The sequence below is a fragment of the Pteropus alecto genome, unplaced genomic scaffold (assembly GCF_000325575.1).
Source record: "Pteropus alecto unplaced genomic scaffold, ASM32557v1 scaffold51, whole genome shotgun sequence".
Classification (NCBI taxonomy): Eukaryota; Metazoa; Chordata; class Mammalia; order Chiroptera; family Pteropodidae; genus Pteropus; species Pteropus alecto.
The window spans coordinates 129,105-140,839 of NW_006431922.1; the positions used below are offsets into that span (position 1 = coordinate 129,105).

General features: G+C 35.6%; 1 protein-coding gene across 2 annotated transcripts in view; it reads right to left on the bottom strand.

Annotated features, from left to right (window-relative positions):
- The window catches only part of RUNX1T1 (RUNX1 translocation partner 1), a 103,010-nt gene that overhangs the window by 61,614 nt on the left and 29,661 nt on the right, over positions 1–11,735 (bottom strand). The window contains exon 2 of one of the 2 annotated variants that reach the window (XM_025043329.1): positions 7,853–8,062. The exons of the other annotated variant lie outside the window; for it this stretch is intronic. The gene's annotated coding sequence lies outside the window, so the exon portion shown is untranslated. The remainder of the gene's footprint in view (positions 1–7,852; positions 8,063–11,735) is intronic. 2 annotated transcript variants of the gene reach the window in all.

The window sequence follows — 11,735 nt, forward strand, 5'->3', positions numbered from 1 at the left end:
AACCTTTACACAATGCCTGAGAATAAAAGTCAAATGCTAACATTTTAAAGAGAATAAAATTATACAGTGAAAGAATATTTAGCGTAATAGGAGAATTTTTAGGTTTCAAACGTAGACTCTCTCAACAATCAGTAGTAAGCCCTTAAGGCAAGGCAGTTATCCTGAACTTCGGGTCCCTCAGAAAGAATGGGGTTACAACCTCTGTACCTTATCAGGACCCTAGTACAGTGCCTACTCACACTGGGCTCCAAAACATGTGAGCTCCATTCTCTTGTGCCTTCCTCTCCATGATCCATTTGCAGCTTTATTTCCAATGTCTTTCCCAGAGTCTATGCTCCATCTATAAAGGGCACCTTTGTATTTCTTGGCTTTTCTGCCTTTCTTTTTCATGCTATTGTTTCCTTCATCTAAAAAGACCTGTCCTATCTTGTATATTCTTCGCTATCACACCCTCTTATAGCTTTCCCCAGTTGTCCAAGTTACCACACATTATGCTTCTTCTGCCTCTCTTTTATCATTTATCACAGGCCATCTATAAGGTAGTTATATGTGTGTGTGTGTATATTGTACACCCAAATACCCCAATCAGTGAAAATAGTAAGCAACTTGATGGCATTTTTTAATGCCTCCTTAGGAAGGCATTTAAAACAACAAATGTAATAATAAGGACAGTTACATTCCTAATTTTTACAAATTCATTCACTGTATCATAGCCAGTTCTGATATCAACACTAATTTCATGACAAAAAACAAACACAGAATCATCAACAGCATATAAATATATAATGAGAGAATGGAATGTAGGTAATATGGTAAAATACTGGAGACCTAAAATTCGATTCAACTCTGACTAATTTATTATGTGGTTTTAGGCAAGTGTAAGAATAACCTGTTGTTACCGTGTGTCTTATTATAGGTATTTTTATGAAGATTGTTACTTTTGAAACAAATCTGTACTTATCTATTCCCTGATTTAAAACCTTTTAGAGTGTCCCCCTGGCCCCAACATAAAATATAAGCTCTTTAGCTTAGTTATGCACTAACACTGTTGAGTTTCTACTAAACAGCCCTTCTCTTCTTCTTTGTCAGCAACAGGTTTCAAAGTGACTGTTGTACTCTAATTCTGAAAAAATGGGTCATGAAAGGAGGTCTATGGGAGAGGTTCTAGGGAAGATTTCCTTATTCCTTAAAAAGAAACCCAAGAAGGAAATCGTCCCTCTTCTTCAGATAGGCATTTTTGTATCCATAAGTGATTCCTTCATTTCACTTCTTTGAAGTCTACTTTTTTTTATCTATAAAAGTAAGTACCTTGGATTACATGACCTCAAGGATCTTTTGTGATTTCTTTCTTCAGATATGGCTTATGATCATCTCAAACACAAAGAAGAGTACCCAGAAAACATATATCTGACAATAAAGTGACCATAATAAAATTCTGAAATTGGTCATTACAACCAGACTTCCTCTGTTCACATAAATTTCTATGTACACAAGTATGTCTGCATAAAAATTTTTCCCATAAACATTAAAATTAACACATAGCTCTTGTTTACAAACACAGTTTCAATTCTCATTACTGAAGCATCATCAATGATTTAGCTATAAAATAACCCTACCATGTCTAATTGTCATTGTTTAGTTACCATCAAAACATCACTTTCATAGCCCAGGTTCTTGGAAGAGTAATCCACAGTCACTTTTTCTGCTTCCTCATTTCCCATTCCATCTTATATCTACTTGTAGTAAACACCTATGAGACTGCCTACAAAGTTTCCCGCCCCATACTGGGAACTGCCATACCGTCTAATCTTAGAACTACATTGAGAGTCACCATATTCTTATAAATACATTGAGAGTCACCTTGCACCCAAGATACCAATGACTGGCCCAGGTACAACACCTAGTCCAAGATAGACAATCTCAGTCATTCCTCAGAATTTTTATCTTCAGAATTGAAAAAAGAAAACAATCCCACTCCAGAGGTAGAAAACTGCACTATTTATTATTCTCCTCTATGTCTAGAAAGCATGTCTGCACTGAAGAAAGAAGATGACTAACAAGCAAAAGGAAAGAAGAGAACTAGCAACAGGTTATGCCAATAGAGCTAAATTCTTCATTCTACTGGATCCTAGGGGCTAGTTGCATCTCTAAAATTCCTACAGTTTATATCTTCCAAACTATGTAAAAATCCCAGTCAATCAATCCCCCCTTTGCCTCAAACCTAGTTTAAGTTGACTGCTCATTTGAAACCAAAGAATCCAAACTAAAACAACCCTGGAATGTGGCATCAAAATAACCTCTCATTGAAATTTTTCTCAATCGTCTCTTTATTATTAATTCAAAAAACACACGTGTCCTTTATCTGGCATCTTTGCAGCATCTGACACTGCTTGCCACTTCCTCCTTCTTAAAACATTATTGTTCTCAGGATTCCATGATTTGAACACTCGTTTTCTTCAGGCTTCCATGGCTTCTCCTTCTTAGTCTCTCTTAATGGCTCACCTTTCTTCACCTCTGTGATAACTACTCGTATTTCCCTTCGATAGTCCTTCACAGTTCCTCTTCAAATTCTCATTCTATACCTTTTCCTTAGTGATTTCATTTGTGCCGTGATAGTCACACCACGGTCATTATGTGGATGGATGACTTTACCTATAACTCTAGACCTAACATCCCTTCCAAGTTCTAGACCCAAATATCTAGAGAACTACTCATTTCAACAGGCTGAATTCAAACTCTCATCATCCATCATCTCTCACATGGCCTATTAAACAAGCCCATTAAACGACCCCTGCTCTGTATTATTTATTCATCCCTATCCATCTCTAAATCACATCCAGTCATTTTACTACATATGTCAAAGATGTGATCAGAGACCTTGCTCCTCTCCTCTTAGTAATCTTCAAAGACCTTTTATAATGTTAAGCCTTAATAGGGTATAGAAAAATGTTAGTGACCCATGTGGCTCCTGCGACTGCTCCAGACCCATCTTCGTTTCTCCCACCCACTGCCATCCCCACCTCTAAACTCCACACTGAACTACTGTAGCTCTCCAAATGACACTGGGTCACTCTCAGGCTTCCATCACATTGCGTCCTTTCCCTAGACTACTTTTTACCCCACCACTGCTTGCTTAAGTTCATTATTCCTTTAAAACTCCATTCAGGTGTCACTTCAGCCATAAACTCTTTGCTTACAACCCTTCCATCCCCAGCTGGCCCAAACTGTCCCATATTCCCCTATTACACTATCTAGATCCCTCTTACAGCACTGATCACACTACATTTAGAAACAAGATCAGTCCCTCCCACTAGATCCTTATTTACTTAAGGGCAATGATGACATCATTTTTATATTTTTTCACAGTGCCTGACACATAGAAGATGCTCAATAAATTTAGTATTTTAAGTTAGTATATAGTACTATGTCATAAATCATGCCTATAGTTACAACTTTGAGACTCTGGAACTTTCGAGAGACATGACAGATTCAACTTAAGATAAAATCATCTACATATCTTTTTTCCATCACCCCAACAGAATTTTAAAAGAATTTTTACATCTGAAAACTTTAAGTACCCAAAGATAAATCTAGAAAAACACTAATAAATTATTGAATTCACCAGTTTTAAAATGCCTTTAATAGTCTTAACATATTTCCTAAGACCTTTAATAAAATTAGGAAAACAGGCTTTATAAGACAACTTATGCATATATGACCTACTCTCCAAAGGCACCGTTTTTTAAAATAATAGTATCAGTGTCATCATACATATGCACATTTAAAACAGAAAGAAAAGCATATTATGAAACAAAACACACAATGTTTTCCATATAAAGTTTTTCTGTGGCTTGTCTATGGGTGGTGGGATAATATGTTATTTTAGTAGTTTTTCTTGTGGTTTTTCTCTTTTATGTAAATGTTCTACAATTCGCATGTTTTGTTTTTAGAAGCAAAAAACATACTAAAAAAATTATTAGGATAAATCACCTAAAATCAGGCACAAGGCACTGTATCAAATGCACTGCATGCTTTATCTCATTTTAAATCTCACTATGGAAAGGTACTACTAATTTTCCTATCTTATATAAAGGAACTGAGGCCCAGAGGGGTTAGATAATTTGTCCAATGTTACATGCCAGAACTTATTCCAGGTCTTCTCAGGGTTTATTATCACCTAAAACTAAATAAAACACATTCAGTAAATGTTAAATCTAGAGTTAGCATTATACTAGAATTGTACCTGACACTACTACTGTACTAGCTACATATGACCATTCAAATTTTATTTATTAAAGTGAAATAAAATTTAAAATTCAGTTCCTCAGTCACACTAGCTACATTCAAGCGCTCAACAGCTGTGGGTACATGGCTACACAGTTGTGGCTGATGGCTACCATATCAAAAAGCTTAGTTACAGAACATTTCCATCATCACAAAAGGATAATGCCATATATGAATAATGGCTGTGAATGCTACACTAGAAATCATGACTCCATGGCAGGAGTCCATGGAGGTGACAATGCAGCTGAAAGGGTAGGAAGAGAGCAGGGAAGGGAGAATGCCTTTGGCCTCATCCTAAATACCTTGCATTTCCATTTAGATCTTTCACTTGTTTTAAAGATTGGGCTTCTGCATACAATTTCATTTGATGGTTAAGAGGTAGGAAAAATAAAAATTTGAACCCCAATGATTAAGATAAGTGAGCTCTGAAGAAACAAGAAAATAAGACATGCTCAGTCTAGGTAAACATTGGGGTAACTTCTCTAATGAGAACAAGGCCAGGGGCTCAGTCCTGGAATGAGCCAGTCAGCAGCCAGGCCAGCAGCTGGTCGGCAATCAGAGATGACAGCTTAAAGCATGACTTCATACCTTGAAGAGTATGAACTTGGGTTAAGATCTGGGCAAAAGAATGAGGTAAATCCATACTAATCTATTACTATTTCTAGAAAAATAACTTCAAAAATGTTTGAGTCATCTCCGAATAATAGGAATTTTCCTTCCCTTCTTCTATAGCACTTATCAGCTAGCTCTTGAAATATCTATCTTGTTTCTCAATGTTTCCCAACCACAATATTAGCTTTATGAAAGCAGAAATTTCTGTTTCATTAACTTCGGCTTCCACAGCATTTAGAAGAGTACCTGAAATAGCAGGTATTTGATAAAGATTTGTTGAAGAATAAATGAAAAAAGCAAGGAAGAAAGCAAAGCTAGTTTCTGATAAAACAGCCAAAGATATATTGGTAACTCTATAGTTATTATCTATCTAAGAGGAAGTCAAAGGATGAGTCCCACAGACAGGATAAATGCTGAAAGAACACACACACTTACGTGGAGATAGAAATGCTAAAAAGTAGAAGCAGGAACTCAACTAAACCAATTTTCTCCTTTTTGATAAAGATAACCTGCAGACCACCAAGAGGAAGCACTATAAACATAAACAAGTCCCCAAATGGTAGTTCTAGCTAGAAAAATCGATTACAAATTTCATAAAGTTTGGAAAGGACAGCTTATCATATGAATATTGGTGAACTCCAAACATTACTTGTATGTATAAGTTCCTTAGAAATATCATCTCTTCCACAGTGGTTATCACCTTTACTCCAAGTGATTCCTGCTTCTGAGTCACTTGGTGGCTCTTGCAAGCCATCAGTGGATATCAAAAGGCCTGGGGTCTAATTACTCCACTTTGACCAACATAGTTCCATGTTCATCTGCTTTATGCACTGGTGTTCTGTTTAAGATTTCCTTTGAAAGACAGGGGTCTCCTGTTTAAGAAAGAAAAGTTTAAAAGCCCTGGCGCAGGCAATCAACAAATGTTCACTGAATGACTGTGATAAAAATTCTAAAGGAAAACCGAATCACCCAATATACCGAAAGGTAACTCCTGCTTGTATAAAGAACAGAGAAAGACCCAGGCACCACCAAGGGCCCATAAATTGCATATAAGCATCTATGTATCACCTTGATGCTAAATGGCAGACTATTCCAGAAGATTTTAAAAAATCTTTAAGGATATACACCAATTACAATTTTTAAGTACAGACTATTTTTACTCCAATAATATCTGCCAATGATAAAGAAGGCTATAGGGAAGGTTGAGAGAGCTGCTGCAGAAAAAATGATAGTGTACACATCCACTGCATTCAGTTATGATCATCCAGATAAGAGTCAGTAAATCAAGACAGAAAAGTATGAAAGCACACAGGGTATGGTACCTGTGGCTAAATCACAGACAAAGAAATAGCATGAGCCTCAAATAAATACTGAATTGATTTGAATGTACTCTTAAAAAAACTAACCAGTACTGTTAGTTTAGATTTCACATTACAGGCAATGGGAAAATACTGAGAGTTTTTAGGCAGCTGAATGATATGCTCATTTCTATATTTTGGATATATATGGAACAGGGAACAAATAGAGTAAAAAAGGGAAGAAGGCAGGAGTACTGGATAGCAACAGCCTAGGCAAGAAATAATGCGGGCATCCAGTACGAAAGTGGCTCTAAGATGGGAGAAAAGGAGAGAGATTCAGGATACATTTTCAAATTATATGTCAAATTCACAGAGCATGGTAACAAAATAAGACAAATTGAGTAAGCAAGACTCTAGAAGTGCATGGTGACATCAAAAAGCAAAACCAAAAGACAGCAGGAAGAATCGTTTTGGAAAAGGGCAGGATAAACTCAGTTAAATTGCAGTGACTTAAGAGGTGTCCCTGCCACACTCTGGTGTTTATACATAAAACATCCTGAATATCTTCTCTTGCACATGCCACCACCAAATTATTCTTCCTCTTAAATGTGCTTCTCCATTCCCATCACCACCCTGATACATCATCATCTTTCACTCGGACTTTTTCAGGAGATAGTCTTCAATCCACTAACCTCACACGGCAATCTGTTTAGCATACAACAGATAGAATAATCTTGTCAAACACAAATGTATTCGCTCATTTAAAATGCAGCATTTATTCAAAAATATCTGAGCCATCTACAAAGTGCATATTACTATTTTAGACACTAGGACAAGATACCAAACACAAAAGAAAATCACTGCCCTCAAAAACTGTACATCCTAATGATTAGACCAAGTTACTCCCGTATTTAAAGAGCTTCAACGGTTTACCATTACTTCATAGGATAAAATTCAAAACCCTTTAAATGACCTACAACTAGACAGACTTAGTTGCTGCTTACTTCTCCTACCTCATCTCACATTTCATTGGTTTAATCAGTTGCAAGCTTCATCTCGCCTCAGGGCCTTTCACTCAGCCTGGAAAACCCATGCTAGCTCAAATTCACGTACTCCAGGAAGGTGTCCTCGATCCTTCCCCAAACCCCCTGTTCTATAAGTTCTATTATACCATCTAGTTGTTCTTTATAGGTCTTACTGAAACTGTTATAAATAATTGTATAATTATTGGTTTGTCTAACACCCCCTATTGGACAGCAAAATGCTCCATAATAGCAGGAAGTATATCATATAATATCATCAAATTACATCGTATCAACTCAGACCCAGAATTAGCACACTGCCAAGAACCTAGTACAAGTAAACAGTGGATAAATGATTTTTTTAGTTCAAAATACATATCTGGACATACAAAGTAATTGTATTCCTATTCCCCTTAAATGGAATTTCAAATTTTCTTCAGTGGTAAAAATAATAAACTAATGGTGATCATAATAAAACCGCTCTCTTATTTATACTTCTTTCCCACTGCAGTGGGAGGACACCATTCCACCCAAATCACCCCGGCAAAGGTACAAACACATCTGTGGTTAATCCAGAAGATATCATTCAATCTTTATCTCTCTTAGCTCTCAGCACCATTTGATCTGTTCACTCACTTCTTACTCCTTTTCTCTTGTGGTATCATTCTTGTAGTTGTTGCTAGAAGTATCAGTGAATTCTCTTGGACCCTGGCCTCTCCTCTCCAACAGGGCCTCACTTCCTACTCTTCTGAACTGGCTTCAACCCTTCCAGCTTTGGTGCAGGCCTTCTCATTTCATGCAACAAATTCTGCCAGTGCTCTATATCTTCAAGGGAAGGACTCTCTCCTAAGAACCAGACAAGTTATCAAACTATTTGCTCAACAGCTCTACCCAGATATCCCGCTGACAGCTGTATTTAGAACCAAATCTAACATCCTCCTTGGGAAATCTGTGTCTCCTCCTATATTTCAATCTCTAGGATAACATCACTTTCCACCCAACTGATAAAGCCCAAAGCACCACAATCCTCCTAAGACTCCTCCCTCTTCACCATCCTCCTTCAATGTTCAATCCATTCCCATTTCTTAGTATACCTTTAGGATCTACCCTCAGTCTACCTCTGGCCTGGGCTTCAGAATCTACAGAGCCCCTAAAAGATTATCTCTACCACCAGTCCCTCTCTGCTCAAATCCTCTCCTCTTTGCTTCCAGAGAAATATTTCTAAAATATGAATCTGACAAAATCTTCTTATAATCCTTCTACAATATACAATCTACTTAAAATCCTACAATTACAAAGTTAGGATAAAGGATGAAGGGCCTTACCCTTTCAACTCTGTATCTCCGGTGTCCAAACACAGTTCTTATACACAGTAGGTCCTAAAATAGTTTGTTGTACTAACTAAACCATTTTAAAAAAAATAAATTATCAAGATGTCTATTTAGTACATACTACTCCTATTTAGCATATACTATAATCATAAAATATAATGCAATCCCAACCAAAATACCAACAGAATTTTTCCAGAATTTTATACATTTTAAGTTAATTTGAAATAAAATGAAAATAGAAAAACTTTGAAAATAAAGTAGAATGATAATATTTAGCCTAACATTTATTGAAGTGCACCATAAAACTATAATAATTTCAACAAATTGCTACTAATACAGAAATAGCCAATATAACATAATAAAAATTAAAAGCAAAAAAATACAAAGCTCAGAAATGAGTATACATTTATCTAAGAATTTAGTATATGGTAAAAATGACTTCCAATATTAGTGAGAAATAGATAAAGTATTTTAATGAAAACTTTAGGATCTACTAGACAACAAGTAAGAAAATAAAGTAAAATAAATAAATAAAGTATATCTCATACCATATATATAAAATAATTCATTTTCATATGAAAACTCTAATATAAAAATGAAAACATAACTAAACATATAGGTACATATTTATTTAATCTTAGGATTAGAAAAGAGATTCTGACCTTGATATAAGAAATGCAGAATCAATAATAGTAGTTAATATATTTGAGTACAGCAAAAAATATGATAAAGTAAAAGGCAAGTGACACCCAGGAAACAAAATATTCATTATGTGACAATAATGGATTTATGTGCTTTTAAAGAGCTCCATCAAATCAATAAATAACAGTTGAAAAGCACACCAAAAGTTGTAAAAGAGTAGAAACAGGAAATGTACAAAAGAAATATAAACAACCTATATAATCCCATGGGAGAAAATGTTTAACCTTTTGCTTGGTTTTAATATTGTATTTAAAGATTCTAAGATCCTTATATTTTCTCCTTATAACTCTTTAAAACTAGGATGACTACTACAAAACTGCTGATGGCTGGAAATAAAGAGAAAAAGTATGAACCCCTAATCCTAAGTTTATTACAGGCCATTACAAAATTTAAAGAAATTGCAGTGTCACACTGCAGGTGCCATCAGAAAGGAGATTCAGGAGTAATAAAAGGAAATAGCCTTGTAGATGCCACTGAAAAAAAAGAGCAGCTCTAAACAAAACAAGGCTCTCCTTCCCAACTTGACTTTAAATCAGTGCATTCCTGTGTACAGCAAAAAAAAAAAAAAAAAAAAAAAAAAAGATCTGAAAATTGGTCAGGAATGGGCTTTAAAGAAATCCCTACATCTCAGGAGTGGTTGATAAATGAACGCAAAAAGCTATCTGTTCCTCAAGGGCTAGCGTGGAAAATAGTAAAAGCCCATAATTCCATATGTTATGAAATGGAAGTACTATATGAATGGTTAGTTCAGATACCAATGATGCCGGACATGGGAAGAGTCATTAATAGCATCATAGCTAGCTGTGTGAAATGCACACAGAATAATGCATATACTAGACTTTCGATACCACCTTTAAATCAAGCAGTTCAGGCCCAGGGAAAGTTGCCTGGAGAAGACTGACAGGTAGACTTTAGAGTAATGTCCCTGCTCCAGAAGGATTCAAATATTTATAAGGATTAGTAGATACTTTTACTGAAGGGGTTGAAGCATTCCTGTGTCAAACTATAAGAAGCAATGAACTTGTAAAGGCACTACTGAAGGAAATAATACCTAGGTTTGGACTCTCCAGGATCTTTCAACATGTAATTAACCAAACACTGGATATAAGCAATGACTAAGCCTACCTTCAGGGAGACAGAACTATGGATGTGAATCTCTCATCTCCTTGTTGAAAAAAATAAAACTACCTAACATAACCATGTCTTGTTCTTGAATAGAACACTCCAAGCTGCAAAGCCCTTGAGTCTGGTAACAAAACCATGGAGTCAAAGCACTGTGTCATGCTTAGAGGTAGCACTTTTTTCTTGGTGAGTGATTCAGAAAATAACCATGTGCCTTAATATCAATTTAGGTACAATATAGCATACCTAGATTTTTCTAGGAATGAAACTATGCATAAAAAATAGTAAAGGAAAGAATATGATTTAAAAAAAAAAAAAAAAAAACAAACCTGGAACTCTACCAAGACTGTTCAGCTTTGGATTGAAAGAATAAAAACCTGGGATTCTAGACAAACAAAAGGGGGACAGGGAAGGGTCCAAGAGGTGGGGTTTTCTACAGGGACCTGAAAACCCTTGAACACATCACAAAAGTAGAAAAACTATTTTATAAGTATCTTATTCACAGTTCCTGGCATGAATGTTTATTGAATAAAGGAATGAATGCTATTTTAGTAATAAAGACGTTCACACTAACAGCAGAAAGTAAAAGACCTACAGACCTCCTGGGAGAGAAAAGGCCACAAATATACTAGAGTACCACAAGAGTAAAATCCCCAAATAAACAACCAAATTCTTTATAAAGCATTCAAGGAGCACCATACAACATAACTGAGACTGCTCCACGTAAAGAAGTTTCACTAAAAACCTGTCATCTGGAAGTGTTCCCAAAGACACATTTGGACCGCCTATGAATTATATTAGCAAATTATTTACATATCATGGTATTTGCACACCAACTGAACTTAAGGTATATGTTTAAATGAACATTTCTCTTTAGCTTAATACGGTCAATATATAAGGAAATCAAGACTATAAATTCTATACAGCTATCTGAATTTCCCATCCATCACTCCTTAATAGACTTTGCCTCAATTAATATTTTGCATAATATAATTTTTCATAGAGGCCCATTACCTTATTTAAATTAATAAAGTAATTCAGAGAAGGTGCCCTAATTAATTAATTACTAACAAATATTCCCTAAGGACAGAAGCTCAAGTCCTGTTTACCAAAGAAATAACTGCATGTGTATCTAAGTCCACTTTCACCCTTATCTCAAGATACTTTAAAAATAAGCATACTTTTTAATCTCAGGAAGACCACTGAGGAACCTAGAACTATAAAACTCTGGCTTGCTATAGTTTGAATGACACATTTTTACAATTCACATACCAGCTTAAGTTCTAGGGATAGTCTCAAAGGAACACATAAATAAATTTCAAGTTACTAAGTTCTTAATGTAGCCTCATCTGTAGATACACTTT